Source organism: Nerophis lumbriciformis, linkage group LG10, assembly GCF_033978685.3.
Source record: "Nerophis lumbriciformis linkage group LG10, RoL_Nlum_v2.1, whole genome shotgun sequence".
Classification (NCBI taxonomy): domain Eukaryota; kingdom Metazoa; phylum Chordata; class Actinopteri; order Syngnathiformes; family Syngnathidae; genus Nerophis; species Nerophis lumbriciformis.
In genome coordinates this window covers 36,276,570-36,302,658 of record NC_084557.2, presented here as the reverse complement: position 1 = coordinate 36,302,658, position 26,089 = coordinate 36,276,570, and the positions used below count along the sequence as shown (strand labels likewise).

Here is a 26,089-nt window from a genome sequence, read left to right as displayed (position 1 = left end):
TCTACTCTTTCACATCTTCAGTAATTGACACAAGTGTTTATGATGCCTCCATTCGCTTAAAGGGGAACTGCAATTGTTTTTATTTTTTTGGGGGGGGTTTGCCTATCATTCCCAATCTTTGTGAGAGACAATTAAAAAAATGTTTTTAATGTATTCTAACTCGTAAATAAACGTAAATAAAAGTCAGTTTACAATGGAGTCAATCGGAGCCAGAACGGAGCCGAGCCGAGGTGGGGGCGTGGTGCAGATTTATACGCCTGTTTAATATTACTATAAACCAAGTCCAGCTTGCTTCCACCCCTGGTTGCAAAATTCACATATTGATGGAAATGAGGGGAAACTGTTTTCATGTTTGCTTGATTAAAATCCCCTGCCACAATGAAAACTCCCTCTGGGTGTGTAGTTTGCAGTTCATTGATGGAGCAGTACAAAGCATTCAAAGCTTCTTTGGTGTTAGCACTGGGGGGAATGTACACTACTGTGAAGATCATAGCACTGAATTCCCTGGGTAAATAAAATGGCCTGCATTTTATAGTTAATAGTTCAACATCAGGAGAGCAGTGACGTGATCTATCTTCCCATTGTTACACCAGATATATCAACATCTTAACAGTCGGCATTCCAGTGAGAGCAGACTTTGAACAGTAAGTGATGTTTTATTGTGTTTGTTGTACTGATACCAATATTTTGGTACCGGTACCAAAATATTGGTATCAGTACAGCAGCTGTGGGAGCGGTACTTTTTAGAGGCGGTATAGTACCGAATATGATTCATTTGTATCGCGATAGCTTACTAATACCGATATATCGTACAACCTTACGATGTAATTATGACGTTGCTTGACATAAGAGTGAAAAAATATTACATTTACATCTCACGCTGTAAACAAAGGCGGAACAAATGGCAGCTTTGCACATGTGCATTTTATTTGTAGTCTGTAGGCGTGTGTCTCCTCTCTACACTGACATGACGTGCTTGTCACGTTGTTGTTGTTTTTTAATGTATTCTAACTCGTAAATAAACGTAAATAAAAGTCAGTTTACAATGGAGTCAATCGGAGCCAGAACGTCATCGCGTCTAAGGCGAGGGTCTGCAACCTGCGGCTCTTTAGGGCCGCCCTAGTGGCTCCCTGGAGCTTTTTCAAAAATGTATGAAAATAGAAAAAGATGGGGGGAAAAATATATGTTTGTTTTTCATGGGGTTTCTGTAGGAGGACAACATGACACAAACCTCCCCAATTGTTAGAAATCCCACGGTTTATATTCAACATGATTCTCTGATGAGAGTATTCGGCGAGCGCCGTTTTTTCCTACTAATTTCGGCGGCCCTTGAACTCACCGTAGTTTGTTTACATGTATAACTTTCTTCAACCATGCCAGAGAAAGACATGTTCTATGCCACTCATTCTTTGTCTCATTTTGTCCACCAAACATTTTATGCTGTGTGTGAAGGCACAAAGGTGAGCTTTGTTGGTGTTATTGACTTGTATGGAGTGCTTATCAAGCATATTTGGTCAGTGCATGCTCATTTAATTTCCTTTACTTATGTCCTCTTTGTATTTAATTTATATCTATATGTCTCATGACATATTATCTGTATGTAATATTGCCTGCATTTCTGATAGTGGTTTGTGTGCCATTATAAACCACAGCAAACGTAACCCAGCTTGCATAGATGCATAGCTATAAATCTAGCCCATTTCCTTTAACTTGGACACACACACATCTATACCTTTGGCATTTCTGAGCCAGTAATTTCCAGGAGTTATCTCACCCGCTGAGAAACCTACGTTTTACTAATGGTTTCTAATGTTGTAAAAATGGGTAGAATAAATATTAAAGTTCAACATTTCTTTCAACAAAGATTTGTGTCAGCCTGCGACACAGTCATTTTGATAGTAGGCTAATATAACTAATATAGACACTTATATCACGTGTTCACGTGTTGTCTTCATTATATCACTTACAGAAGGCTTTGAATTTTTTGCGGCTCCAGACAGATTTTTTTTTGTATTGTTGGTCCATTATGGCTCTTTCAACAATTTGGGTTGCCAATCCCTGGTCTAAGGTGTCTATTTTGACTATAAAATCCAATAAATAACCATCCAAAAAGCGCCAACAATGCTACATTTACATTTTGGGACCTGAATATTAACCAAGTATAAGCGCTAACGCTAAGGACCTACATCTAGTGTCCTTATGCTGCTGTATTGACATCATCAGCTGGTTAGCTGCTTTCTCGCCTCACAGCTTGTGAAAGTTAGTTCTAGATTATAAATCATGTCTCTCACCTGGATAGTAACATAACATGGACAAAAACTGAGAAGTTGGTACACTTTGGCAGCCATTTTAATGGCAAAAAAGATGCTTCGTTCCAGCCCACTTTTTTCTTCGCAAAGATTATGAGTCATTCTTCATCTAAATGTGAAATATATCAACATCTTAACAGTCGGCATTCCAGTGAGAGCAGATTTTGAACAGTAAGTAATGTTTTATTATGTTTGTTGTACTGATACCAATATTTTGGTACCTGTACCAAAATATTGATATCAGTACAGCAGCTGTGGGAGCGGTACTTTTTAGAGGCGGTATAGTACCGAATATGATTCATTAGTATCGCGGTACCTTACTAATACCGGTATACCGTACAACCCTACGATGTAATTATGACGTTGCTTGACAAAAGAGTGAAGAAATATTTACATTTACATCTCACGCTGTAAACAAAGGCGGAACAAATGGCAGCTTTGCACATGTGCATTTCATTTGTAGTCTGTAGGCGTGTGTCTCCTCTCTGCACTGACATGACGTGCTTGGCACGTTGGGGTCACATCTTTATGCGGGGTCGTTCCTCCCAGATGCAGAACGGACAACTCCGGACGAAAGCGTGAAGGTAGGAGATGATTTATTTCTCATAAATCATACACCGTAGATACAAGCAGACAAAAACAAGAATAAACAGAAAAGTGGGCTGCTATGCATGGCAAGATATGGCAAAGCTTAGCGCAGGAACAAGAATCCAGAATCACAGGAATAACCAACGTAACTTGTTGCGTGGAGCAAACAAAGAAGCCAGGACGAGTGTGGCGAGAGAGGTGAAATAGCTCTCTGATTAGTGCTCGGCAGCAGGTGAATGTGCCGAACACTAATCAAAGGCTGGTGAAACCAATTAGTACCCATGGTAACCTAAACCAAACCCAGAAGTGCACAAAACAGGAACTCACAGAGTCCAAAACTAACAAAACATAACTAAACAAAACATGATCCGGCCACGGATTATGACAGTACCCCCTCCTTTAAGGACAGATTCCAGATGTCCAACAAAAACAAGGCAAGATCAAGAGTCATGGGAGGGCAGAGGGGGGACTTGGCGGTGGGTCGCCAGACCAATTGTCCCCGCAACCAGTGAGGGTGAGTAAGGTGGCGGCGACCAGGGAACGGCCACATCCGTGGCCGACGGGGAGGTAGGCGCGTCGTCGGCGAGGCAGGCGTGGAAGCAGCAGATGTCGGCGAGGCAGGCGTGGGAGCAGCAGACGTCGTCGGGGCAGGCGTGGAAGCAGCAGACGTCGTCGGGGCAGGCGTGGAAGCAGCAGATGTCGACGAGGCAGGCGTGGAAGCAGCAGACGTCGACGAGGCAGGCGTGGAAGCAGCAGACGTCGACGAGGCAGGCGTGGAAGCAGCAGACGTCGACGAGGCAGGCGTGGAAGCAGCAGACGTCGACGACGCAGGCGTGGAAGCAGCAGACGTTGCTTGCCGTGGTGCAGCGACTGGTGCTAGCCGTGGTGCAGCGACTGGTGCTAGCCGTGGTGCAGGAAGGGTTGCTAGCCTTGGAGCAGGAAGGGATGCTAGCCTTGGAGCACGAAGGGTTGCTAGCCTTGGAGTAGGAGGTTCAGGTGCTAGCCTTGGAGCAGCAAGTTCAGGTGCTAGCCTTGGAACAGCAGGTTCAGATGCTGGAAAGGATGGCATCTTCAGGCCCACCTGGGCTGAGGTTAGCCATGAGCTTGGCGGAGGTGGCCTAGCTGGGGGTTGCGTCTTGGCATGGCGCACAGCTCCTGGCACTAGCCCCACCCTTCAAAAAGCGGACACCAGACGCGCTCCTTGCGGTCTGGATCAGTCTTTAGGGGTGGGTGGAGATAGGTCAGGAGGGGGGTAGACTACTCCCCGTTAAATTGTCCAGAAAGTTTCTCCCCCCCCCCCCCACCTGAGATTGTGTGGGAGGACAGGAGGAAAAAGTCTGTGACGTGGGTGGGGCTAGAGTCCTTAGGGGCGGAGTCAGAGTTACTGGGGGCGGAGGTGACTGAAAAAAATTGTTCCGGTAGTCTGCTGTAGCAGACGGAGTGTCCCCAGCGGGAGGCAAACAGAACGACTCAGTAGAAAAAGACAATTCTTGCCCTCTGATGTCATTACCAAATACCGGTAGAGTGACAACATCAGAGGGGGACGGCGCAGTGGCGTCCTCGACGCGGTTTTCCATTTGGCTTTTAGCCCAGTCTGTGAACTGTTTGGCCAAATAATGGATCGGGTTGCCGTACATCGGCGCAGTCGAGACGGGTTGGGGCGTGCTGTGTTCCGGAGGAGGAGTCAGAGGGAGAGGCGCGTCCTGACAGCGAAGCGAAGCCCTTTTGGACGGCTTCCGTCTTCGCTGACGCGTCCGGTACTGCTGTGTGGCGGCGTCCTCAGGGGAATAGCGGAGCGTCTTCGTCTCCATCGCCTTCAATAACATCCACGTACCTGTGTCCATCTCCTCGATGCCCGTTGCGGAGGAACTGTGGGCTGGCTTCTTTCTGTCACGTTGGGGTCGCATCTTTATGCGGGGTCGTTCCTCCCAGATGCAGAACGGACAACTCCGGACGAAAGCGTGAAGGTAGGAGATGATTTATTTCTCATAAATCATACACCGTATATACAAACAGACAAAGACAAGAATAAACAGAAAAGCGGGCCGATAGCATGGGAAGCTATGGCGAAGCTTAGCGCAGGAACAAGAATCAAGAATCACAGGAATAACCAACGTTATTCAGGACGAGAAGCCAGGACGAGTGCGGCGAGAGAGGTGAATAAATAGCTCTCTGATTAGTGCTCGGCAGCAGGTGAACGCGCCGAACACTAATCAGAGGCAGGTGAAACCAATTAGTACCCATTGTAACCTAAACAAACCCAGAAGTGCACAATACAGGAACTAAGGGAGTCCAAAACTAACAGAACATAACTAAACAAAACATGATCCGGCTACGGATCATGACAGTGCTAGCTCGCTAGATGTTTTAACTTTTATCACACGAAGACACACACACAGAGACGAGGTGAGTAAGTGGCCGAGGCTGTGTACAGTAGGCAAATACAATTTTGTGATTTATTCAAGTGTGACAGTAAATAAACATTTACATCTAAAAATCCAGTCGAAACTTCCGGCTCGGAACTGGAAAATTAAGACTTCCGAGTACAAATGAAAAAGTCTAAACTCCAAATGACAAATGATTTGCGCATGGCGAACCGCTGCAGTTCTTGCCCTGTGAGGGTCTATGCTCTGCTCGTGCAGCAGCAGCTGTCCGGCAGCACTCGTCACCGCTTATTGAGGAACTACTGCGTGCTTTCAAATCAGACCCTCCAAGACACAAAAAAGTCTCCAATAACACCGGAAAAAGTCGCGAGATTTGTAACTGGTAGTTGGCAACATAACACCAGCTCAGTGGCCTTGTGGTTAGAGTGTCCGCCCTGAGACTGGGAGGTCGTGAGTTCAAACCCCGCCCGAGTCATACCAAAGACTACAAAAAAATGGGACCAATTGCCTCCCTGCTTGGCACTCAGCATCAACAGTTGGAATTGAGGGTTAAATCACCAAAATGATTCCTGAGCGTGGCCACCGCTGCTGCTCACTGCTCCCTCACTTCCCAGGGGGTGAATATGGGGATGGGTCAAATGCAGAGGATAATTTCACCACACCTAGTGGGTGTGTGTGACTATCAGTGGTACTTTAACTTTAAGTAGACACTGTACAGCTGATGAAGCAAACATATACAGTATGTTAAATGTTTTCTACTGTACACTGGTGGAAGGACTACTGCAGTCCTTCCTCAGCTGCCTGATGAAGTAAAGTCTCTGTCGGGCCTTTTTCTGCAGTTTCACAGTGTTGATGCTCCAGGTTAGGCCCTCCTCAACGCGGTCCCCTCTGATGTATAATGGCAGACTGTTTGTGTCAGTCCTCCTGAAGTCAATAACCAGCTCCTTGGTGGTTGTGGTGTTCAGGTTATTCTTCCTACACCAAAGGGCCTAATTTACAAAACCAGTGAAGTTGGCACGTTGTGTAATTCGTAAATAAAAACAGAATACAATGATTTGCAAATCCTTTTCAACCTATATTCAATTGAATAGACTGCAAAGACAAGATATTTAATGTTAGGTTTCTTTTGCAAATAATCATTAGCTCAGAATTTAAAGGAAGCAACACATTGCAAAAAAGTTGGCACAGGGGCATTTTTACCACTGTGTTACATGGCCTTTCCTTTAACAACACTCAGTAAACGTTTGGGAACTGAGGAGACCAATTTTTGAAGCTTTTCAGGTGAAATTCTGTCCCATTCTTGCTTGATGTACAGCTTAAGTTGTTCAACAGCCCGGGGTCTCCATTGTGGTATTTTAGGCTTCATATTGTGCCACACAGTTTCCAAAAACAATTTGAAATGTGGACTCGTCAGACCACAGAACACTTTTCCACTTTGCCTCAGTCCATCTTAGATGAGCTCGGGCCCAGCGAAGCGTTTCTGGGTGTTGTTGATTAATGGCTTTGACTTTGCATAGTAGAGTTTTAACTTTAACAGATGTAGCAACTAAGTGTTCCTGAGCCTATGTGGTGATGTCCCTTACACACTGATGTCGGTTTTTGATGAGAGATCAAAGGTCACGGGCATTCAATGTTTATTACGCTTACGTGCAGTGATTTCTTCAGATTCTCTGAACTTTTTGATATTACGGACCGTAGATGGTGAAATCCCTAAATTCCTTGCAATAGCTGGTTGAGAAATGTTGTTCTTAAACAATTTGCTCACGCATTTGTTCACAAAGTGGTGACCTTCGCCCCATCCTTGTTTGTGAATGACTGAGCATTTCATGGAAGCTGCTTTTATACCCAATCATGTCACCCACCTGTTCCCAATTAGCCCGTTCACCTGTGGGATGTTCCAAATAAGTGTTTGATGCGCATTCCTCAACTTTCTCAGTCTTTTTTGCCACTTGTGCCAGTTTTTTTGAAACATGTTGCAGGCATCAAATTCCAAATGAGCTAATATTTGCAAAACATAGTTTTCCAATTCGAATGTTAAGTATCTTGTCTTTGCAGTCTATTCAATTGAATATAAGTTGAAAAGGATTTTCAAATCATCGTATTCTGTTTTTATATACGATTTACACAACCTGCCAACTTCACTGGTTTTGGGTTTTGTACCAATAATGCTAATACCACGCGCTAAACAGTGTGTGCAAACTATAACATTGTGTGTATTATTAGTGGGCGTGTTGCAGACTATGGAGTCAAAACACAACCAGTAAGATTGGGTATCGGGGGAAAAAAAATTCACATTGTAGAAAAATTTGGCAACAAATAAATAAAAACACCTCAGAAATACAAAATTTGGGGCGGACATTTTTTCGTATCCTGACTTGTTTTCAATGCCAATCTTCATATTTTTGTACACTGTTATTGTTTTTGTGTGTCTCACAGGTTTTTATTTTCAACGTTTCCTTTTTCCCCATTACCTTCTCTTTTCTTTATAGTCTTGCTTCTCTTGTTTACAGTTTCAAATTAATGGCAGTGTTTGACATGGGAGGTGGGTGCCTAATTTGCTTGATGCAACAGTTGACGACTATTTCTATTCCTGCTAGTTTACACTCTCGGCTATTTTTCTTGCTAGCTCCCACGCTAGCCCCTTTGTTTTTTGTCTTAAGTGCTATGAGCACGTTTTTCTTTGTTCTGTCTGATTTATTACTTAATAAATCATTTTCCTACCTGCACGCTGTGTCTGAAGCCATCTGCATTTCTGGGAGAGCAACCACGCACCACGATGCGACCCGGTCGTCACAGTAGGAAGCCAGACCGAGTGAGGCCAGGGCAAAGACTAAATAGCCCTCTGATTAGTGCCCGGACAACAGGTGAGTGTCTCGAACACTAACCAGAGGCAGCTGAGCGCAATCTGCAGTCATGGCAACAGAAACAAACAAAATCAAGGTGCTGATGATCCGGGCAGCGGATCATAACATTATGTTTGTGATGTTTTCCTTGGTTGTGTTATGATCCGCTGCCCAGATCATGATCTGTTTGGTTTTTGGACTCCCTCAGTTCCTGTTTTGTGCACCCCTGGGTTTGTTTTCAGTTACCATGGGTGCTTATTGTTTTCACCTGTCTCTGATTGGTGTTCGTGACCCTCACCTGTTTCCCGAGCACCGATCAGAGCGCTATTTAATACTGCCTTTTCCGGTCAGTCAGTCTGGCTTCCTAATTTGCTTCATGCAACAGTTGATGACGGTATTGAGTCCTGCTATTTACATACTAGCTTCCACGCTAGGCTCTTTTGTTTATGCTAGCTTTCACGCTAAGCTCCTTTTGTTTTTTAGCTCCCACGCTAGCCCCCTTAGTTTTTGCCTTCCACGTATGAGCACGTTTTTGTTTGTTCCTACCCGATTTATTGTCAAAATAAATAATTTCCTACCTTCACGCTGTGTCCAAAGTCCGTCTGCATCTTGGTAGAATGACCCCCGTATCACTATGTGACCCGGTCGTCACAGCTTGCCTTTTACAACCATTCCATTTATTTGTACTTGGTCCAGCTTTTAGACACAGCTGACTGTGAACAATCATCATATTTTGCAACATTGTGTGATGATTTACCTTCTTGAAGAAGTTTGATAATCCTCTCCTTTGTTTCAATTAACTTTTTTCGCATTGGAGCATTTTATTTTCTTGATTATTTTAGTGTTTCCTAAAGCCAGGACATGGACAGGATGCCATTTGAAATAATACGATGTTTGTATCATGTCTGTTATCTGCCTCTTTTTCTACAAAATTAAACATCTAAGTCACAGGTGTCAAACTCAAGGCCCGGGGGCCAGACGTGGCCCCCACCTGGAAAAGTTATGTGCCAATATAGTACTTAATATTTTCTCACTAAATGTAATAGATTTTTTTAATTTTGACAGAAAAAATATATGTACTGCTTGTAATTGCATGCCTTTTAAACTTTAATAGTATCCAATATTGCAACAACTATTACAGTATACTATCATAATTTCCAAACATGTTTTTGTCTAAATAAAAATACTTAACTTTACAGCAAACTATCCATCAAATTCATAAAAATGACAATAAATGTCATGTAGTTCTTTACAGCATATTACTGTAAATTGGGAAAAAACTAATACTTAGACAAACTTTAATGATCCACAAGGGAAATTGTTCCACACAGTAGCTCAGTTACAAAGGATGGAAAGTGTAAGGATGGAAAGGATAATGGATATTAAGTAGACTAAAAATGTACCGTAGTAGCAAAATAAAATATAACATGTAATATTTACATATTATATATACAGTGTATGATATATATTATGTTTTATATAATATATACAATATATAACAATTACCAAGTACAATATTACAGTATATGTAATACATATACTGTTTTTTGTTTTAAAATTATGATGACTGAGCTGCCGGTTTTTGACTGTAAAATCTACGGTTCTTGTTTTTAACGGTGTATATTGTGTAAATGGAAAGACAGTACATTTGTTTTTACGGTAGAAAAACTGGTGTCATGTCTGTGTGATCATGTTTTGTTTTGGTTATGTTCGGTTTGGTTTTTGGACTCTTTGTGCACTCTTGTTTCTTTTGTCACCATAGCGACCCATTAGTTTCACGTGTTGGACTCATGCACCTGTTGTCAATCACCTCATCACTATTTAAGCCTGTAGTTGCCAGGCAGTCAGCCTGGCGACATCACTCTCTACACACCCTTGTTATTTATGCTGATGATCCATGCTGCTCTTTTCCATGCTCGTTTCTTGTCACAGTAAGTGTTTTCGTTTTTTTGTCCATAGTTATGCCTTTGTGCTAGTTTTTGTTTTCATAGCCAAGTTTTGTACCTCCGCTGTAAGCGCCTTTTGTTTATACCCTTTTTGGAGCTTTTGAGTTAAAATTAAAAGATGTCATTACCTTCACGTCGTGTCTGGTCCAGTTGCTTTGCACCACGGGAAAACAAACCGCACCAAAGTCCACGCCTTGACAACTGGCAGCTAAGTTGCCAGAATAAAAAAAAGTATTTGTACTGTTTTTCCATTAAAAATGTAATGATGTAAAAAACAATGTAAATTTAATAGTAACATTTGGCAAATAAGCTGCCCTGATCTAAATGAACATCATCTAAGTCTGGTGATTCCATCATTTTTTCCCAAGGTTGTACAAATGTTTTTGAAAAATAGTTTTTACTTCAAGAGAATTACTCTCTTCGTTTTCTTGTTATTCTTTCAATGAGCAACCTGGAGGGAAAAAAACCCACCTACAAAGGAGTAAGTGCCTCAGCGGCCATGAACCTCACCACACATCACAGTTATGAGGTCATGGTCTCTGCTCGCACCGCCACGTGATGGATGTTATACTCACGCAGCTTCACAAGGTAATCATGGAACCTGCAGTGGTTGTCGCTATAAATCCACACACGTGTGAACAACAGTAGATAATAGCGAGCACATACCTGCAAGGGACAAAAGAATCCTAATCGAATCATATGGAGGGACGCCTTTGATGTGGTCTTCGTTTTAGAAAATATGTTTCACATTAACACACCCAATGAGAAAATTGAGTTTTGTCAAATAACATCACTCCTGGAAAGACTTCTTGAAATTAGAGCCTGCTCTAATGATTCACGTACTTTTACAAGTTGCTCTAACCGGGCCAAAAATACCACCAAAAAAAGCAATTAATCAAGAAAATTAAAATGATAGAATATTACAGCAATGCTCAGGCACCAGGAAAATATGTATGGCACTTTATAGGAAATTTTACTGCAAGCGTATTCCGTTACTAATAAGAATATAATTTCCGAGAAGAGTTTTACTTGCCCTGCGGCGCACATTTACAGCGTTAGTGTAGTTGTAGGTTACATCCCCAATTAAAATTGTGTCTGAAAGGTTTTCAAATGTTTGTTTTAATTATGTTACATTTGATATTTTGCACAAAAAAATATTTTTCCAAAGAATTTGGTTTAGTACAAGACATGTATTCCAGCCATCCATTTTCTACCACTTGTCCCTTACGCGGCCGCGGGGGTGCTGGAGCTTATCTCATGTATTGTTGGAGATAAATGAAAAAAAAGTAAGAAAGAAATTTGTAAAAGGGTGGGCTCCAAATACAAGTCTGCTCGGGGCCCCAATTTAACCCCTGTTAGCATAGTTGAACACATATTTGACAGTTAAGAATGTTTAAAAAGATATTCAGACCTAGGCAAATTAGGGCCTTTCAATCTGGCCCGCCGGACATTCCCAAATAATTTTTTTAGATCTTTAAGATGGAAACTGTAGCTGCCATTATGATGTGCTGTGATGTTTTTATAAATGGCCGTATAGTCTTGAACTATGCAAAGTATTTCAATGGTTGGAATCTGCCCTTTTGCATGATATACTAGTTACTATGGTAATCAAATTAGTTACTAATCAGTTACGATTGTAATCTAAGTCACAGCAGCTCAGACGAGGCACCAAGCAGTGTGGGTGGGGAGCGTTTCCACAGAGTGTTTCCAGAGCGGCCAGCCTGAAATGCGGGTGTCAGGGACAGACCCGGAAAGAGATTTTTACAAGAAAGTTCTAAAGCTTAGTGATATATCAGATATATCACTTTGTAGGTGGGTTTATTTTTTACCCTTCACGTTGATATTTCGCTGAGTTTGTTACATTTTTGTTGCGTTTCGCTTGATTGTAAAATTTGTCGATGGAGAGGGGTGTGACGTTCTTACATTGTCAATATTCAGTGTTTTATCGTTCATAGTTAATATTGTAAATCCCACATTCTTTATTTTCATGTACATTCTGGGTGTCTCATTCAGTAAAAAAATTAAAATTCCATTCCGTTTTTTCAGGCTGTCATAACGTTTTAGCATTCAAACATACATTATTGTGAGGTTTTGTATTAGTGTTCCTAAAAATCAGATATACCGGCCCCCCAGACAAATTTGTTTCTCTAACTTTGGCCCCCTGAGTCAAAATAATTGCCCAGGCCTGGTTTAGAGTTAACAATGGTTTAATGATGGCAACAATTTGACCCTGGAACAGACTATTTATTGTACAAACCCCGTTTCCATATGAGTTGGGAAATTGTGTTAGATATAAATACAAACGGAATACAATGATTTGCAAATCCTTTTCAACCCATATTCAATTGAATGCACTACAAAGACAAGATATTTGATGTTCAAACTTATAAACTTTATTTTTTTTTGCAAATAATAATTAACTTAGAATTTCATGGCTGCAACACGTGCCAAAGTAGTTGGGAAAGGGCATGTTCACCACTGTGTTACATCACCTTTTCTTTTAACAACACTCAGTAAATGTTTGGGAACTGAGGAGACACATTTTTTAAGCTTCTCAGGTGGAATTCTTTCCCATTCTTGCTAGATGTACAGCTTAAGTTGTTCAACAGTCCGGGGGTCTCCGTTGTGGTATTTTAGGCTTCATAATTCGCCACACATTTTCAATGGGAGACAGGTCTGGACTACAGGCAGGCCAGTCTAGTACCGCACTCTTTTACTATGAAGCCACGTTGATGTAACACGTGGCTTGGCATTGTCTTGCTGAAATAAGCAGGGGCGTCCATGGTAACGTTGCTTGGATGGCAGCATATGTTGCTCCAAAACCTGTATGTACCTTTCAGCATTAATGGCGCCTTCACAGATGTGTAAGTTACCCATGTCTTGGGCACTAATACACCCCCATACCATCCCAGATGCTGGCTTTTCAACTTTGCGCCTATAACAATCCGGATGGTTCTTTTCCTCTTTGGTCCGGAGGACAGGACGTCCACAGTTTCCAAAAACAATTTGAAATGTGGACTCGTCAGACCACGGAACACTTGTCCACTTTGTATCAGTCCATCTTAGATGAGCTCAGGCCCAGCGAAGCCGACGGCGTTTCTAGGTGTTGTTGATAAACGGTTTTCGCCTTGCATAGGAGAGTTTTAACTTGCACTTACAGATGTAGCGACCAACTGTAGTTACTGACAGTGGGTTTCTGAAGTGTTCCAGAGCCCATGTAGTGATATCCTTTACGCACTGATGTCGCTTGTTGATGCAGTACAGCCTGAGGGATCGAAGGTCACGGGCTTAGCTGCTTACACGCAGTGATTTCTCCAGATTCTCTGAACCCTTTGATGATATTACGGACCGTAGATGGTGAAATCCCTAAATTCCTTGCAATAGCTGGTTGAGAAAGGTTTTTCTTAAACTGTTCAACAATTTGCTCACGCATTTGTTGACAAAGTGGTGACTCTCGCCCCATCCTTGTTTGTGAATGACTGAGCATTTCATGGAATCTACTCTTATACCCAAGCATGGCACTTACCTGTTCCCAATTTGCCTGTTCACCTGTGGGATGTTCCGAATAAGTGTTTGATGAGCATTCCTCAACTTTATCAGTATTTATTGCCACCTTTCCCAACTTCTTTGTCACGTGTTGCTGGCATCAAATTCTAAAGTTAATGATTATTTGCAAAAACAATTTTTTTTATCAGTTTGAACATCAAATATGTTGTCTTTGTAGCATATTCAACTGAATATGGGTTGAAAATGATTTGCAAATCATTGTATTCCGTTTATATTTACATCTAACACAATTTCCCAACTCATATGGAAACGGGGTTTGTATATGTTTTCTAGTAAAACCAAACAAAACAGTTTCCTTACTTAAGTACAATTGTGGTTGTCGCAATAACAAAACTACAAACCCTAAAAAATCTGTCGCGATACACAGTTTATATTTTCGTATATTTCTTATTTTTACTGATCAATGACAATACAAAATTAAATAGAGCGATTTTATCATAGCTAGGCAATATTTCTTCATTAAAAAAAGCACTGAAGGCCTTTTTTGACAGAAAGCATGCACAAAGCAGTTACGAGGTCATGGTCTCTGTGTGCACCTCCACAAGACGGATGCTCCTCACACCACACTCATGTACAGTGCAGCTTAGCGAGGTAATCATGGAACCCATCGCAGCCTTGGCTATAAATCCCAACTGTGGAGGACAAAGGAGACATAACGTCCACAAATCATCAGAGCACTTCTGGGAGAAAGTTCCAGTGTGCCATGTTTTTTTGCACCAATACTATTGTGGTTGGAAGACAAGGTCAGCTAAATGTTTATAAGCCATGACAGCAGACAACATTTTTCATACGAGAAAGATTGTTTTAATGTGTCTCCTGACTTTGGCGTCGATTCACGTTCTCTAAAAGCGCTTGCTCTTTTCCAAACAGTTTCTATTGGCTCTTTCCCAGACGGATTTGTGGCTTGGTGAAAAAAAATCCATCTGGCAGTGTGAGGTAAGAAAACATACTAAAACCCGGGACTATGGAGGAAACTTTCACACCACTGAGCCTTTAAATTGATACATTTTCACCTATTCATTTTTGCACAGCAGCCACATGGAGGCCTTGGTAGAAAATTGCTAATTCAATGGTGTTGTTTGTGGATCACCACTGATGAATGAGTTCTTTGCATGTGTAGGATTCAATGTGGGCAGCAAGGTGGAATAGGGGTTAGTGCATGTGCCTCACAATACGATGGTCCTGAGTTAAATCCCGGGCTCGGGATCTTTCTGTATGGAGTTTGCATGTTCTCCCCGTGACTGCGTGGGTTCCCTCCGGGTACTCCGGCTTCCTCCCATCTCCAAAGACATGCACCTGGGGATAGGTTGATTGGCAACACTAAATTGGCCCTAGTGTGTGAATGTGAGTGTGAATGTTGTCTGTCTATCTGTGTTGGCCCTGTGAAGAGGTGGCCACTTGTCCAGGGTGTAGCCCGCCTTCCGACCGAATGCAGCTGAGATAGGCTCCAGCACCCCCCGCGAAAGGGACAAGCGGTAGAAAATGGATGGATGGATGGATGGATGGATTCACTGAATTGTTTAAACCAGGCGTGTCAAACTCGTTTTCCCTGAGGGCCACATCGCAGGTATGGTTGCCCTCAGAGGGCTGATTTTAACAGTGAATAATATACAGTAAGGGTGTCAAACGCAGGCCCGCTAACAGGTTTTATCTGGCCCGCGGGATAAAAATAAGCAGAATTTTTGGAATGAAAGAAACTGCTGTTCTAAATGTGTCCACTAGATGTCGCAATAGCAATTCTTTGTATCTTTGTAGAATATACACATATGTAAAAAAAAAAAAAAAACACATGATGTTAGTACATTAGTGGAGGAAAATTATCAAACTACATAAATAACATCCTGTAATTAGATTTTTATATTATTAATTTCTCTTGATAGATTGAAAATGAACACCAATGAGTTGACTGATGAACATTATCACGTAATTTAATCATAAAGTGTTAATAACGACAAATAAAGATAGAATACTATAAACCTCAACATGTAAGTGAAAAAAAACAACAACATTATGATTTGTACATTTTCAGAATGTGCTTGTTCTATTTTTAAACAAAGAAAACATTATGAAGTTGTCTTTATTTTTAAGTTATCGTGCCGTGATTTTACCAGTCCTGCCCACTTGGGAGTAGATTTTTCTCCATGTGGCCCCCGATCTAAACTGAGTTTGACACCCCTGATACACAGTATGAATATAAATGTGTATAAATAAAACATGCATATAATTGTCTATGTATTGGATTATTATGTATTTTTTTATGTACGCTGTACAAAACAAAATCTTTAGATTGGGCTGTTAAAAACTGGCAGCTAAGTCGCCACAATTTTACAGTAATATTTGCTTTTTTTTTTATACAGCATATAAAATAAATAAGTCAATGCAATTAAATTAAATGGAATGGAAAAACGGTACCACTATTTTCTTTACGTTAAAATAAAAAAATAAAACCAGTCTTAGCCTGTGCCCCTGCAGAGGGGGTCCAGACTGAGGCCAAAGAAAAAAAAAACTCATATCCATAGCACACATAAACATGTGCGTAAGAGGGAAACATCAAAGAACACAAAGGACATTAAAGACATTAAAAGAGCAGAGCTAATGCAATCAGCCACTTTTACACACAGCCACGAAAGTAAAACAACAACAACAACAAAAACAAAAACATATACACTGTGGTGGCCTCTGCGGTGTTCTTATATGTGTTGTGTTGTGTTGTGTTGTTATAGTGTATTATTATTACTCTATATTGAAAGTGGATTTTACTGGGGGAAAAAAATGTTACTGTAAAATGTTTGCATGAACAATTTGTTGGATTGAAATCATAAGTCAAGCAGATATTTAAGTATTTATCTTTATTTGAGCAAAAACATTGTTTTGAAATGTATAATGATATAATATTTTGTTTTATCATTAGAGATGATCAAAGTGTAATATATATATGTAATTGCACACAGTACATTTATTTTTGTTATACATTTATTAAGAAAAGATAAGGTACTTTATTAACACATTATCTCCACGCTTTCGGTGGCCACACAAATTGATGTGGTGGGCCAGATGTGGCCCCTGGGCCTTCAGTTTGATATCTGTGGTTTAAACTCTGCATACAAGTGTGTGCAGCAACAGTAAGTAACTATGTACACGATGTAGGCACATTGTTACTTAATAATGAGTGCCTAGGCAGTAGAAAAGTGTTTTTAGCAAAAACAACGTGGGAAAGAAACAAAAAGGAAAATGTTGTTTCCCAGCAGGGGATAAACTCAACAGTCTAATGACTGACTGCATTGTGCATTATTGTGTGTTCCTCTGCCTGAAATGCACAGTAAACACTGTTTCCTTAAATGTCACAGTAGTGTGACATTTAAGGGGGACATATTACCTGCACTTTTACAAACCCCGTTTCCATATGAGTTGGGAAATTGTTTTAGATGTAAATATAAACGGAATACAATGATTTGCAAATCCTTTTCAACCCATATTCAATTGAATGCACTACAAAGACAACATATTTGATGTTCAAACTCATAATTTTTTATTTTTTTTTGCAAATAATAATTAACTTAGAATTTCATGGCTGCAACACGTGCCAAAGTAGTTGGGAAAGGGCACGTTCACCACTGTGTTACATCACCTTTTCTTTTAACAACACTCAATAAACGATTGGGAACTGAGGAAACTAATTGTTGAAGCTTTGAAAGTGGAATTCTTTCCCATTCTTGTTTTATGTAGAGTTTCAATCGTTCAACAGTCCAGGGTCTCCGCTGTCGTATTTTGCGCTTCATAATGCGCTACACATTTTCGATGGGAGACAGGTCTGGACTGCAGGCGGACCAGGAAAGTGCCTGAACTCTTTTTTTACGAAGCCACGCTGTTGTAACACGTGCTGAATGTGGCTTGGCATTGTCTTGCTGAAATTTGCAGGGGCGTCCATGAAAAAAACGGTGCTTAGATGGCAGCATATGTTGTTCCAAAAGCTGTATGTACCTTTCAGCATTAATGGTGCCTTCACAGATGTGTAAGTTACCCATGCCTTGGGCACTAATGCACCCCCATACCATCACAGATGCTGGCTTTTGAACTTTGTGTCAATAACAGTCTGGATGGTTCGCTTCCCCTTTGGTCCGGATGACACGATGTCAAATATTTCCAAAAACAATTTGAAATGTGGACTCGTCAGACCACACAGCACTTTTTCCACTTTGCATGAGTCCATCTTAGATGATCTCAGGCCCAGAGAAGCCGGCGGCGTTTTTGGATGTTGTTGATAAATGGCTTTCGCTTTGCATAGTAGAGCTTTAACTTGCACTTACAGATGTAGCGACAAACTGTATTTAGTGACAGTGGTTTTCTGAAGTGTTCCTGAGCCCATGTGGTGATATCCTTTAGAGTTTGATGTCGGTTTTTGATACAGTGCCGTCTGAGGGATCGAAGGTCACGGTCATTCAATGTTGGTTTCCGGCCATGCCGCTTACGTGGAGTGATTTCTCCAGATTCTCTGAACCTTTTGATGATATTATGGACCGTAGATGTTGAAATCCCTAAATTTCTTGCAATTGAACTTTGAGAAATGTTGTTCTTAAACTGTTTGACTATTTGCTCACGCAGTTGTGGACAAAGGGGTACCTCGCCCCATCCTTTCTTGTGAAAGACTGAGCATTTTTGGGAAGCTGTTTTTATACCCAATCATGGCACCCACCTGTTCCCAATTAGCCTGCACACCTGTGGGATGTTCCAAATAAGTGTTTGATGAGCATTTCTCAACTTCATCAGTATTTATTGCCACCTTTCCCAACTTCTTTGTCACGTGTTGCTGGCATCAAATTCTAAAGTTAATGATTATTTGCAAAAAAAAACATTTATCAGTTTGACTATCAAATATGTTGTCTTTGTAGCATATTCAACTGAATATGGGTTGAAAAGGATTTGCAAATCATTGTATTCCGTTTATATTTACATCTAACACAATTTCCCAACTCATATGGAAACGGAGTTTGTACAAGCCACAGTTTTCTGCTATTAAATGGAGACTAGTAAAACACCAGCGCCATGTAGAAAATGGCTCCTCAGACTGACGCTTTTTCATTTAAACTCCAAATCCCCGCAATTACACCGCATCGATCCCAGAGTTTAGTTTCATACTTTAGAGACAAACATTTTTGCAGTAAACTAATAAAAACATTACAATGCTCCTGTTGTATAGAGCAGCGGTTCTTAACCTTTTTGACATCAGGGACAAACTTGTCCACTACAGAGGGCCCCGGAGCCCACTCAAATATTAACACTGAACTAGTAATCATACACTTAATTTTATTCGTATTGAATAATTACATTTAACATACCTATAGTTTACAACCTATCAATCAATCAATCAATCAATCCAAGTTTATTTTTTAGATGGCGGCGCCCTGATGGCAGCGGCTTGCAGACGCTCTTGGAAGTGTAGAGCGATTTGGCAAAAATACCCGTCAATTCTGTCTATTTCATGGCTGGCTCACAGCGTGGACACTTCGTGATCAGATACGACCGACAGACGATTCTGGATGTGGATAGATCGGGCCGTTATAGGCTGAAAGATGCGTGTACTTTCGACCTCCTCGCTAGCATGGGATTACTTCGCCGGCTACATCCAGCGGCCTCTGAAGCAGCGGAGTTAAGTGCCAGCGGGGACCGTCAACGGAAGACACGTAAGCGGTGTGAGCGGAAGCAGAAGCGGGGATGCCGAGCGGGGCTAACAACAAAGCGAAAGGCTAATCCTCAAAGAAGCGCTAGTCCGGGTGAGAAGTTTGTTAAAATAGAACTAGCCAGCGCCAGGCTGGATAATACCTGCACACATAGCAACTATTTTAGAACAATACACAACTCAAAAAATGTTTTTTCTGTGTCAGAAGTAGACATGCACTCTACTGAGGTGGCAAGTTATGATGCGTTCGGTTTATCACAACATCAAGCAAACAATCGGAAAATTCCCGTCATATCAATTCCTAGATATGGTCGAAATTATTTAAAGTGCACTACACATAATAAACACAACATTATTAATATTGCTACTACGGATAATTTCAACAAAAACTCCTCAAAACAGCCCACTACCTATAATATGGGCTTCTTAAACATAAGATCATTATCTTCCAAAATGTTATTAGTTAATGAGGTCATTAGAGACAATTATCTTGACGTCATTGGTCTCGCCGAGACCTGGCTCAAACCAGACGATTTCTTTGCGCTGGGTGAGGCGTCTCCTCCTGGCTATGCGGGAGCGCATATTGCCCGTCCCATTAAAAGGGGTGGGGGAGTCGCACTCATACACAACAAAAACTTTAATCTTACCCTGAACCTAAATAATAAATATAACTCGTTTGAGGTGCTTACTATGAGGTTTGTCACACCGCTGCCTCTCCACCTCGCTGTTATCTACCGCCCCCCAGGACCCAATTCGGACTTCATCAGTGAATTTTCAGAGTTCGTTGCTGATTTAGTGACGCACGCCGACAATATAATCATAATGGGGGACTTTAATATCCATATGAATACCCCATCGGACCCTCAGTGCGTGGCGCTCCAGACTATAATTGATAGCTGTGGTCTTACACAAATAATAAATGAACCTACGCATCGCAACGGTAATACGATAGATCTAGTGCTGGTCAGGGGTGTCACCACCTCCAAAGTTACGATACTCCCGTATACTAAAGTAATGTCCGATCATTACCTTATAAAATTTGAAGTTCTGACTCATTGTCAACAAACTAATAATAATAACTACTATAGCAGCCGCAACATTAATGCTGCCACAACGATGACTCTTGCTGGCCTGCTGCCTTCGGTAATGGCACCATTCCCAAATTATGTCGGCTCTATTGATAACCTCACTAACAACTTTAACGACGCCCTGCGCGACACCATTGATAGTATAGCACCGCTAAAGCTTAAAAGAGCCCCTAAAAGGCGCACCCCATGGTTTACAGAAGAAACTAGAGCCCATAAATTATCATGTAGAAAGCTGGAACGCAAATGGCGTGCTACTAAACTTGAGGTTTTCCATCAAGCATGGAGTGATAGTTTAATAACTTATAAACACATGCTTACCCTAGCTAAAGCTAAATATTACTCAAATCTCATCCACCTCAACAAAATTGATCCGAAATTTTTGTTTAGTACAGTAGCATCGCTAACCCAACAAGGGACTCCTCCCAGTAGCTCCACCCACTCAGCAGATGATTTTATGAATTTCTTTAATAAGAAAATTGAGATTAAAGACAATGCATCGCAGCTACAACTGGGTTCTATTAACACAGATACGACTGTATCTACGAAGGATACCGCCCTCCAAAATAGTTTCTCTCTCTTTGATGAAATAACATTAGAGGAATTGTTAAGATGTGTTAAGGGGACAAAGCAAACAACATGTTTACTTGACCCATTTCCTGGGGAACTTATTAAGGAGCTTTTTGTATTATTAGGTCCATCAGTGCTAAATATTATAAACTTATCACTTTCCTCTGGCACTGTTCCACTAGCATTCAAAAAAGCGGTTATTCATCCTTTGCTCAAAAGACCTAACCTCGATCCTGACCTCATGGTAAACTACCGGCCGGTGTCCCACCTTCCGTTTATCTCGAAAATCCTCGAAAAAATTGTCGCACAGCAGCTAAATGAACACTTAATGTCTAACAATCTCTGTGAACCTTTTCAATCCGGTTTCAAGGCAAATCACTCTACGGAGACAGCCCTCGCAAAAATGACTAATGATCTACTGCTAACGATGGATTCTGATGCGTCATCTATGTTGCTACTTCTTGATCTTAGCGCTGCTTTCGATACCGTCGATCATAACATTTTGTTGGAGCGTATCAAAATACGTATTGGTATGTCAGACTTAGCCTTGTCGTGGTTTAACTCTTATCTTACTGACAGGATGCAGTGCGTCTCCCATAACAATGTGACCTCGGACTATGTTAAGGTAACGTGCGGAGTCCCCCAGGGTTCGGTTCTTGGCCCTGCACTCTTTAGTATTTACATGTTGCCGCTAGGCGACATCATACGCAAATACGGTGTTAGCTTTCATTGTTATGCTGATGACACCCAACTCTACATGCCCCTAAAGCTGACCAACACGCCGGATTGTAGTCAGCTGGAGGCGTGTCTTAATGAAATTAAACAATGGATGTCCTCTAACTTCTTGCAACTCAACACTAAGAAAACGGAAATGCTGATTATCGGTCCTGCTAAACACCGACATTTATTTGATAATACCACCTTAACATTTGACAACCAAACAATTACACAAAGCGACTCAGTAAAGAATCTGGGTATTATCTTCGACCCAACTCTCTCCTTCGAGTCACACATTAAGAGTCTTACTAAAACGGCCTTCTTTCGTCTCCGTAATATCGCTAAAATTCGTTCCATTTTGTCCACTAGCGACGCTGAGATCATTATTCATGCGTTCGTTACGTCTCGTCTCGATTACTGTAACGTATTATTTTCGGGTCTCCCTATGTCTAGCATTAAAAGATTACAGTTGGTACAAAATGCGGCTGCTAGACTTTTGACAAGAACAAGAAAGTTTGATCATATTACGCCTATACTGGCTCACCTGCACTGGCTTCCTGTGCACTTAAGATGCGACTTTAAGGTTTTACTACTTACGTATAAAATACTACACGGTCTAGCTCCGTCCTATCTTGCCGATTGCATTGTACCATATGTCCCGGCAAGAAATCTGCGTTCAAAGAACTCCGGCTTATTAGTGATTCCCAGAGCCCAAAAAAAGTCTGCGGGCTGTAGAGCGTTTTCTATTCGGGGTCCAGTACTATGGAATGCCCTCCCGGTAACAGTTAGAGATGCTACCTCAGTAGAAACATTTAAGTCCCATCTCAAAACTCATTTGTATACTCTAGCCTTTGAATAGCCCCCTTTTTTTAGACCAGTTGATCTGCCGTTTATTTTATTTTATCCTCTGCTCCCCCCTATCCCTTGTGGAAGGGGAGACACACAGATCCGGTGGCCATGGATGGGGTGCTGGCTGTCCGGGGTCGGGACCCGGGGTGGACCACTCGCCTGTGTATCGGTTGGGAACATCTCTGCGCTGCCGACCCGTCTCCGCTTACTGTTATGCTGGATCCACTATGGACTGTACTCTCACAATATTATGTTAGACCCACTCGACATCCATTGCATTCGGTCTCCCTAGAGGGGGGGGGGGGTTACCCACATATGCGGTCCTCTCCAAGGTTTCTCATAGTCATTCACATCGACGTCCCACTGGGGTGAGTTTTTCCTTGCCCTTATGTGGGCTCTGTACCGAGGATGTCGTTGTGGCTTGTGCAGCCCTTTGAGACACTTGTGATTTAGGGCTATATAAATAAACATTGATTGATTGATTGATTGATATTTATGTAGCCGGAAATCACGAGTGTCTCAAAGGGCTGCACAAGCCACAACGACATCCTTGGCTCAGATGCCACATAACCTAGTGAAATGATATGAAACTTAGACTTAGACTTAGACAAACTTTAATGATCCACAAGGGAAATTGTTCCACACAGTAGCTCAGTTACAAAGGATGGAAAGGATGAGGATGGAAAGGATAATGCACACAAGGGCACAAAAAGAGGGCGAAAACAAAAGGTAAAAAGTAGACTTAAAATGTACAATAGTAGCAATATAAAATATAACATTATATATACAGTATATAATATATGCTGATATATTATATTATATTATATTATATTATTTTGTAATTATTACAATATATAACAAATCAATGGGATATAATTTATTTTACGCATAAACCTTAGGCTTAGGTCAGTTTGATTAGAAAAATAAGTACTAACCAAACATACAACATAAAAAAAGACTGATAAATAACTAACACAAAATACATTTACATGCAATTATGTCGTGCCAAATGACATAAACTAAATTAATAATACAAATGTTTTCTAAATAAACTGTAATAAAATGAAAGTGCAAATGAAAATACAGCTTTACCACTTTAGTCATATTTTTTGCGCTTTAGAAACTTTTCCATGACTTTAGCTCTAGGCTTCTTCTATTTGTTTGATATTGTCATTACTGCCAAAAGTGGTAGAAAGGTGTATTACAACTGAGTATCGATGCAGTCTATACAGACCACGGCTGAGAAAAAAAACATTATTTGGGGGCGCTCCCGGCACAAGAATGGACCCTATAGTTTAGAAACACTGGTATAAAGGAACTTGGACCACTGTAAATACATTAGCATATATTTGCATTGACATTTAATCCTTGCTAGCAAACATAGTACACTGGAGTCCAAACTTGTGATTTACATAACTAAGGTGTTCCTTAAGGCACCCCTCTAGGTCCTCTCTTTCTTGGCAGTTACACATTTATCGTAATGTGTTGCTGTAGCTTTTTTAATTCAGATGCTGTCAGTAGTCAGTTGTTCAATGTATTTAGTTGTACTAGTAGTGTTCCTTGAGGTTCCATTTTAGGTCCTCTCTTTTTCATCATGTGGGCTATATCTGTTGGCCCCCAAGTTCAGTTTAATAACTTGTGAGGGACTATGGTATTTTTTGTTGTTGTTTTTTTGTCATAAAATACAATCATGTGTGCTTACGGATTGTATCCCTGCATACTGTATTGATATATTGTCATGACCTCAACGAACTTGACTGGACATGGCTTGAAGGTAAATACATCATTTATTTTAACACTAACAAAAGAACAAACAAAAGGCGCGCTCAAGGCGGAGATCAAATTAGCTATGAAAACAAAACCAGCACAAAGGCAAAAACTATGGACATGAAATAAATAACACTTACTGTGACCAGAACGAACAGCATGAACTATGATAAACATGAGGTAGTATGGGTAGTAGACGTAACAGAGGTATCAGAGTTAATGTCGCCAGGCTGACTTCCTGGCAACTATCGGCTTAAATAGTTGTGAACATAATTAGCAACAGGTGCGTGAGTGCAAACGTGAAACAGGTGGAACTAATGGGTTGCTATGGTGACCAAACAGGAACTAAAAAGAGTCCAAAAACCAAACAGGACATAACTTAAACAAAACATGATCACAGACATGACATATATAATGTAGGAACCAGAAATATTAATAACAGAAAGAAACAACCCTTTTGTGTGAATGATATGAATATTAACCAAGTATTAGTGATATTGTTACGAGAAGCGCTAAAGCAGACAAACTATTTATAGCACCGACGTGATCACAAACCTGTGTTTTTTGGGTTGGTGCACTAATTGTAAGTGTATCTTGTGTTTTTATGTTGAATTAATTAAAAAAAAAAAAAAAATTATATATATATATATATATATATTTTTTTTTTTTTTTTTTAATTTCTTGTGCGGCCCGGTACCAATCGATCCACGGATCGGTGACGGGTTTGTGTTTTCTGGTAGTGTAATGGCTTAAATCAGGGATCCCCAAACTACGGCCCGCCAGCATCCGCAATGCAGCCCAGGGGACGTAACCAAGTTAAAAAATAAATATTTAGACTTCCGGTATGGACCACGCTGAGTAGCAAACGTTTCATAGTCATTTTTAAACCTTGTCAATTTAGTAATTTGAAGTACAGCGAGGTAATATCTTTTTGCACTTTGTGTGAGACTTTGGAACGTCATGTCAAAGGCGAAGACAAAATCGGTTGAAAAGGATCCGCCGCCACATGCTAGCATAACAAAGATAGAGATTAGCTCGATGTTAGCAGAGCTGCGTGCTGCTCTTGCGGCGGACTTTAAAACTTTGTTTGACTCTTTGGCTCTAACCCTGGACACACTTCATACTACTGTTTCAGACCACAGCCGGCGTATTAGCTGTGTAGAAACAACAGCCACCGGCGTGGAACAACATATTTGGCAGCTTGAGGACGCCTGCTGCGCTGCACGTAAGCAAAGCGAGCTTCTTCAAGCAAAAGTGAACGACCTGGAGGGACAAAGTAGAAACAGTCGAGGGTACTCAACCGTCTGTGTTTTTTGCCAATTTAATGGTCGATGTTTTTGGCAGGGAATCGCTGGCTTCGCCGCCTGAGATTGATAGGGCGCACCGTAGCCTCACTCCCAAGCCGGCCACAGGTGAGCGCCCTCGGCCTGTCATACTTCGTTTCCATCGCCATCAAGTTAAGGACCTGGTTATACGCGAGGCTCGCAAGAGGAGAGAACTTACAACGACCACAAGATCCGCTTCTGTGATGACTACACCTAGGGCCGGCCCGTGGCATAGGCCGTATAGGCAAATGCTAAGGGCGCCGTCCATCAGGGGGCGCCACGCCAGTGCCACAAATGTTGGAGAAAAAAAAAAAAAAGTTGGTACTATTATTTCTAAATACAAAAAATAATCCCACGTTAATTAAAATGCAAAGTAAAGCCTATTTAATAGAAATATTATTTGTTACAACATTACGCCCCCCCCCCGCGCGCACGGTGCGCCCCCTCCCTTCCCGTATCATG

The 26,089-nt window shown here is 41.3% G+C and overlaps 1 protein-coding gene across 5 annotated transcripts in view; it reads left to right on the top strand.

The window, feature by feature from the left end:
* The first annotated feature begins 500 nt into the window (after window positions 1-500).
* Window positions 501-26,089, top strand: part of fibina (fin bud initiation factor a) — a 100,297-nt gene continuing 74,708 nt past the window's right edge. The window contains exons 1-4 of one of the 5 annotated variants that reach the window (XR_012050644.1): window positions 501-644; window positions 14,508-14,573; window positions 25,438-25,527; window positions 25,647-26,030. The gene's annotated coding sequence lies outside the window, so the exon portion shown is untranslated. Of the gene's footprint in view, window positions 645-14,507; window positions 14,574-25,437; window positions 25,528-25,646; window positions 26,031-26,089 lie in introns of those variants that run through there. The other 4 variants (XR_012050645.1, XM_061969706.2, XM_061969702.2 and 1 more) reach the window with 4 other exon arrangements.